The sequence below is a fragment of the Gadus chalcogrammus genome, chromosome 14, assembly GCF_026213295.1.
Source record: "Gadus chalcogrammus isolate NIFS_2021 chromosome 14, NIFS_Gcha_1.0, whole genome shotgun sequence".
Classification (NCBI taxonomy): domain Eukaryota; kingdom Metazoa; phylum Chordata; class Actinopteri; order Gadiformes; family Gadidae; genus Gadus; species Gadus chalcogrammus.
In genome coordinates, this window is record NC_079425.1 from 1,488,251 (window position 1) to 1,495,783 (window position 7,533).

At 43.9% G+C, this 7,533-nt stretch overlaps 1 long non-coding RNA gene across 1 annotated transcript; it reads right to left on the reverse strand.

Moving 5' to 3' along the window:
* Window positions 1-2,773: 2,773 nt before the first annotated feature.
* LOC130403515 (uncharacterized) lies at window positions 2,774-5,953 on the reverse strand. Its single transcript, XR_008904105.1, has 5 exons — window positions 5,794-5,953; window positions 5,308-5,671; window positions 4,203-4,347; window positions 3,485-3,555; window positions 2,774-2,949 (listed from the first exon to the last, which is right to left on the reverse strand). It is a non-coding gene; the product is annotated as an uncharacterized LOC130403515 (long non-coding RNA).
* Window positions 5,954-7,533: the final 1,580 nt, after the last annotated feature.

Below are 7,533 nucleotides of genomic sequence, written 5' to 3' on the forward strand. Positions count from 1 at the left end.
ATTATTATGCTAAAATGCATCAATAATAAAAAAACATCCCCGTATCGTGTCGTGTTGCCCCCTAGTGGGCGACCCGTGCTACTACAGCGTGACGTCACCATGAGCCGCGCCACCGTCTGCGTCTCATGCCGAAAGTCGCATAGAAGTTATTACTTAGCTAATATATATCATATATATGAATAGTATTTTGCTCAATAAGTAGACTCGTTCAAAACTGAACTGTGTGAGATGGACTGACCATCGTTAGTTTTTTTACAATCAGAATTAATATTTGATATCCACACCTTTTTCTCTAAATATTGAATCTACACGTTTCCCTCTCATCAGAACGTCACACTTCCATCAAAGATAATGAACCCGAAGACAAACCTCCTCCCAGCCGAACACAGACAGATGACGTCATGGTAGAGTCGTGACGGACAGACGGTGAGCGTCAGAAGGAACACCGCCCAGCTAGCGGCTGACGGCGCCACCTGCAGGCGGAGGGCTCCCTGATGCTCGGGTAGTGTTCTGTAAACATCATCTCTAACACCTAAACTAACCAGCTCTAACCTAAACTAACCACCGCTAACCTAAACTAACCACCTCTAACCTAAACTAACCGTCTCTAACCTAAACTAACCACCTCTAACCTAAACTAACCACCTCTAAACTAACCAGCTCTAACCTAAACTAACCACCGCTAACCTAAACTAACCACTGCTAACCTAAACTAACCACCTCTATCCTAAACTAACCACCGCTAACCTAAACTAACCAGCTCTAACCTAAACTAACCACCTCTAACCTAAACTAACCACCTCTAAACTAACCAGCTCTAACCTAAACTAACCAGCTCTAACCTAAACTAACCACCGCTAACCTAAACTAACCACCGCTAACCTAAACTAACCAGCTCTAACATAAACTAACCACCGCTAACCTAAACTAACCACCTCTAACCTAAACTAACCACCTCTAAACTAACCACCTCTAACCTAAACTAACCACCTCTAACCTAAACTAACCACCTCTAAACTAACCACCTCTAACCTAAACTAACCACCTTTAACCTAAACTAACCCCCTCTAACCTAAACTAACCACCGCTAACCTAAACTAACCACCTCTAACCTAAACTAACCGTCTCTAACCTAAACTAACCACCTTTAACCTAAACTAACCACCTCTAACCTAAACTAACCACAGCTAACCTAAACTAACCACCTCTAACCTAAACTAACCACCACTAACCACCTCTAACCTAAACTAACCACCTCTAACCTAAACTAACCACCGCTAACCTAAACTAACCACCTCCAACCGACTCTAACCACCTCTAACCTAAACTAACCACCTCTAACCTAACCATCTTTAAGACCTAAACTAATCATCTTAACACCGTAACCAACCGCCTCTAACACCTAAACTAATCATAGGCCTAGTACATAAAATGACCATCTCTAGCACCTAAACTAACCATCTCTAACTAGTTCCTAAACTAATCATCTCTAACTAGTACCTAATCTAATCATCTCTAGGCTTTAGTACCTAAATTAACCATCTCTAAGTGTACCGTCCTAAACTGACCATCTGTAACACCTAATATAAGACCTTTTGGGGATATGTGTAGTGCAGTGGTAGTAGTCCGTTGGCCTCATGACCGTGGGGTCGCCGGTTCAAGTCCAACCTCAACCAGCCATACTGTGAGACGCGTCATTACATTAAATAACGTTTACTATCATGTATATAGGCCACCCTCCTCCTCATACTGTAGGACCCCTCATGGATGCAGTCGACTCTTCCTTTTTGGATTCATGCCATATATATTTATTAACAACTTAACAAAGAAAACATGAACTATTGTGATATATGAAATCTTTAAATTCATGTACTGAAAAGGGCTTATGATCGAAGAGATGACTGTTTTAAGCTGTTCAATATTGTGCTAACTGACTCAAGAGCTACAGTCAAGGTATTACATAGGATACCTAATGTATACACGCGCCACCTCTGTGTCCAATCAATGAGCTTCGAGGCAGACTAGTGGCCGGGAGCAGGAAGTCACCAATGTGCGGGCAGCTCATCTTTTTTTCGTAGGATGGATGGTAGGGGCAAGTACTGCCTTTTCCGCCTCTGATTCGACTCAGAGGTTAGGGTTAGGTCATGGATGGGGTTAGGGTTAGGGTCAGTGGACTATGAAATGTAGGGCCATCGACTGCTTGTGGTTTACCGCATTACCACAACACTTATTGTGGTACCACACCGCCCTCTGCTGGCGCGTTGGATGCATGGCAAGTAAGTAAGTACGCAAGTCACTATCCATCCTCCGTGATTTAGAGGATGATGGACCGTATGGGTCGATTCATTTCCCCCAAATTTCCTCAAAAATCAATAATTCGGGAACTTCCAACTAGTTGCATTTGGAGTAAACAGGGTTCCCCCCCTGGCCTGCAGGTGGCGCCCCTGTGCGTTGTGGGCCGATCATGAATGATTACAGGGTAGACTGGTCGTTCAGATAATATCTGCATCCTCAGTAGTGAAAGTCAGGGTCATAAATGATTTCCTAGTTCATTTTAAATCTCATGAACTTTTGTAAATCTATTTAATCTTTACATTCATGTGATGAAAAGGGCTCATATATAATATGATCAAAGATCCTACAACAACTTTTAGCTATTCAATATTGTGCCAATTGACTCATGAACATTTCTCCTCACACAACACAACGCTGATCCACCTGTGGTCTCACCCTGAGCTCCATGAGCTGAAGACTCGTCATTGAAAATCAGATAAAATGATTGACTCAGTCGGTGCGTTGGTCTCACAAAACTTTATTAGTTTTTTGTTTATCCCTCACAGGCTCGTTAAACAACATCCGACCAATCAGCAGGCAGATCCCGTGCCATATGACCCTCCTGCACATGATGAGGACCACCAGCAACACCATCAGAGCCCCAGAGAACATGGTCTGAAACGACAACACGACAATACCTTTACAAGACCCAGAACGGGGCTCCAAGGGATATAAGGTAAGGTCAATAAGGTGAGGTGTATGTTGTACATCCTGGCACTTTAAAGTGGTACTCGGTTGTGTAGCATCTTACCCTAGCTATCTCTGTTGTATACGTGGAATGGGTTAACCTAGTGATGGTTAGTGCTTGGCCCTTGGTTCTATCAACATCCTTACTGTACCGACAGCGATATGTTGTTGGTTCTCTTTCTTCTGACAAGCATCTGCTAAATGCCCTAAATGTAAATGTATATGAGGTAAGGTATATAAGATAAGGTATAGACTAAAACATTCATGCGATTCATTCATCATTTACACATGGGATTATTATGACAATAATTATAATTATGACATATTGGAGAAATGAAAGCGGGAATGTACTGTAAATTGACGTGAAACGTTTTGTTACGATCTCAAAGTGTTTGAGCCTGTATAATTAGCTTAAGTTAACAAATTATTTTCTCGATAATAACAATAGTATCATTGTGAATACCTCGTCACCAGCAGTGTTCTTCTGTAGTGACTGACTTGGTGAAGGCCGCCCTGGAGGTGTCGACTCGAGCTCTGCAGGAAACCAAAGGCAGCGAATTAAACAGAGTACATTTACATCACGTTCAAATGGGAGCATTAAGGGGTCATAGCACTTCAACTTCAGAGACACAATATGAGTCTAGATGAGTCTAGTCTAACATACGTTACATAAAAACAATTGCGTAATTCATATATTTTTTCGAAAGATTATTAGATTATTGATAATCCTTCCGTTGTAAAATAAATAATAAACATTTATTTTTCAGGATTCATAGTTTCAGACACACCCCGTGACGTATGGTAAACATCCTTGATTGGAAAAATTAAAGGAACATTATAATCTGAGGTTTAATCAACCAATGCAGTGTGGGCAGTTTACAGATGAGTTCACCGTAGACAACTGTAGCCTTCCGCAGCGGGGCATAGCTGTGGTGACTGGTGACTGCATGATTGTGTGATTAATACTTATTGTGTGTGTGTGTGTGTGTGTGTGTGTGTGTGTGTGTGTGTGTGTGTGTGTGTGTGTGTGTGTGTGTGTGTGTGTGTGTGTGTGTGTGTGTGTGTGTGTGTGTGTGTGTGTGTGTGTGTGCGCGTGTCCAAGTGTGTGTCTGTGTGTGTACTTAGGAAAGAAAGCAAGCAGTGGAAACATGTGTGATGTGTGAAGTGTGTCTCCTCCTCACCCTCTCTCCCTCTCGCTGCCTCTTGTTTTCTCAGCCACTCTGATGTAATCCAAAGGCATCCAGAGCAGCTGCACAGCGAGCTGCTTCCCCTAGCACCCAGCGCGCTCTCTCCCTAAATCTTTCTCCATTTTCTTTACAAGCGAGGCTGTCCCGGGGAGAAAGAGACGGATACAATCAGCCCCTTTCACTGTCCCCCAACACCAGGCCATCCCCTCACGTTCCCCCCTCTCTTAACCCTATTCTTTGAGCCAGGAGTTTTACTCTCGCAACTTGTTTGAAACATAAGTTAAGGAACACAAGAGCTTGAATTTAACATAATGGTTTTACATGAGTGGAATTTATATTGTTTAACAATAGTATTGTGTTTTCTACGCCATTATCAACCAAACACTCATTAGGAGTGCGCTTTGAGCCGGGCTCCTTTATTATAGCACACAAACGTTTAGGATGCAACGGTTGGCTGTTTAACATAGTGTTCAAATTAAGTAATTAGCTACACTGAGATGTGACCATCACGTTGACACTGTAACCATTTCTTAGTAACTTTCTCCACATGGCATACATCTATTTTATTAAAAAACTAAACAGACCAATACACAACAGAAAATAAATAAGTTTGATTGTGTATTAATGTATATCCACTCATTGTCCTCACTGGACTCTAAACCAATCATGTATTTAATGGATTCTATCCTAATTTACCTGCCCAGTTAAAATCTGTGACCTACTTAAAATTACAACAAAGATAAAACATTATCACTTATCAAGACTTAACCTTCATCTAGGTGTATAATGTCCTTGGAATGACCTACCTGAGCTACCTTAGCTTTTATTTATGTTAAGATTTGTGATATGTTATGTTAAGTCTTATTCAAAGGTTATGGAGCATAGTTGTAGTAAAGGTTTTTCAAAGCAACATATCAATGCTTTTTTAATCAGAAAAATTAATATCCTTGTAAAGTTGCTGTTATAAAGGCTGATACTTTGTATTCTACAAAGACATTTCCCTTATATAGGCATTTAGTTAAATATCATGTTTATATATCACAAACAAAAGCCTGATGGAGATATTTGTATGCCACTATTTGCAGCCTAAAGTACTCACTCAGAAGCCCTGTGAGTCCGCTCCGGGCCAGACCATCGATAGAAGAGTCTAGAAGAAGTGTGTGAATTACAGACCAGTGAACAAACATGAAACCCGCCCCCGCCAGAGGCTCAACAAACACAAACCAGTACACGGAGTACAACCACTCTAAGGCGATCCACGTCCTGAGCCGCCAAAGTCAGAGAAGGGCAGCGGCCCGGCTCCAGGAGAGGGCACTGAGGTGAGGGTTACCACGGATACACACCAGCGCACCGTGGGACTGGGGACCAATCAGCTGATAACTGAAGGAAGCTGAGCAGACAGTCCGTATCGTTCGTTAGATATCGTAGCATCCCGCGGTGGGCTACATCCTTCCCAGCATGCACTGAGGCAGAAATAAATAAATTCAGTTAAATACACAGTTGTGGAATTGAAATAGTAAAGTAAAAGTTGTGTTCTTTACAGTGGCCAGTCTAGTGTTGATTTTAAACCGTTACAGACACTTACAAATTAAATAAAGAACCCAGTTAATACGGCCGAGTTGGCGTTTCAAAGTTACAGTTAACACATCCAGGACCACGGCGCCTTGACGGGACATGAAGGCCTCCGACCGTTGGGGCTGGGTGGAACATTCACAAAGCGGTTGGCAGAGAAAAGGATTCGGCTCCTGTTTTCTCAGAATCACGGCCTTATTTAGTAACACTGACCAAAGGGCATAGATTACTCTGTTGACGATCACATAATACCAACAATAGCTGAGGGCGGGTGTAAGCGGCCTCACCTGGCCAGAGTCACACTGATTGTACTCCGGGGCCGCACACCTGTCGCACATTGAGCTATCAGTGAGCACACCTGTCGCACGTTGAGCTATCAGTCTGCACAGGTTAACCAACCATCACCGCACACAGAGGGACATCGCCTGAATGGCCACATGGAGCAACAGGTCATGTATCGTTGTCTTCAAACTTTTACAATAAACCATATTTCCACAGCAGCACCCAGCGTCCTGGTCTGGAGGAGCCCGGGATCCTCCATGTGTTTGTAACAATTGACATTGTTACAAACACATCTTTACCACGTTTACATGGAGTGACACCCCAAAGTCTTAGAATCCTTCTTTTGGGACCCATTTTCTGGAGGCTGGCTGACGTCCCAGGCGTTCTCCAAACTCCCGGCCCTGGGTCCTTTGGGGACAATTACAAAATTGGCAGCTAATGTTAGGCAATTAATGTCATAAAGGAGGAGGAAAACAGCATAAAAACATGAATACAAATCCTACACAGGGATTTTTAATGTGGCTGAAATAGACTTTCAACTTTGACGCTGCATTGAAACTTAAAACAATCTAAACCTTGACCCGGTTGAAGCCGACCTCTTGAAGCACGTCCTTTGTTTTTTCATTGTAAAATAAATGGAATCAATTGCCAATGGCTTTCTCAATCTCCTTGTTCTTCTTATCAAAGCCTTGTTCTCCCTTCTATTGGCTGGCTTTATTTCGGACGCCCAACCTAGTGTCCAGCACTTTGCTGATGTGTTGACCGCAGTCGGCCCCGGGCAGACCAGTGTGTGACGGGTGTGTGGGAACATGCTGACGATGGGACAGGTGCTTCTTTTGTTTCAGTCTTTTTCAGCGGCTCTGGCTCAGAAGCAAAGCACAGAAAGTTATTCTTAATATAGCCCAGAGCACACTAGCTTTGGCGCTCACACTACATACAAAATGTTCTTGATGATTAAGTGAATAACATGTTTTGTGTAAAACCACCGTCCATCAGTTTATCTTATCAATATATTCTTCTTATTGATTGCTTGCATCAGTGGAGAGACCAGGTAAACATTCGATTGATCCTCTTCAGAACAGACTTCTTGCTTCCCACAGCCACGTTTAAACGGCCGCCTGCCGTCCAACCCGCCGGCGTGTGTCTAGACGGGGGGCCAGTGGCCGCTGCCCGGCCGCTGGCCCCCCGATAGCCACACGCCGTCCAACCCGCCGGCGTGTGGCTAGACGGGGGGCCAGTGGCCGGGCAGCGGCCACTACCGTATGGTTCCATCAAATAAAGAAAATAAAACACCACAGGCCTTTCTCACGCTAGCCCGACCCCTCCCTGACCCTGTGGCACCCACACGGCGGCCCGGGAGCGCGGCGCGTCCTGAAGCGTGGTCATTGTGGGACGGGGCTCCACAGGAGGGCCGTCTGTTTACCGGGAGATGACCTCCTTATCCCCTCGTTAGTGGCACGCACACACAGCT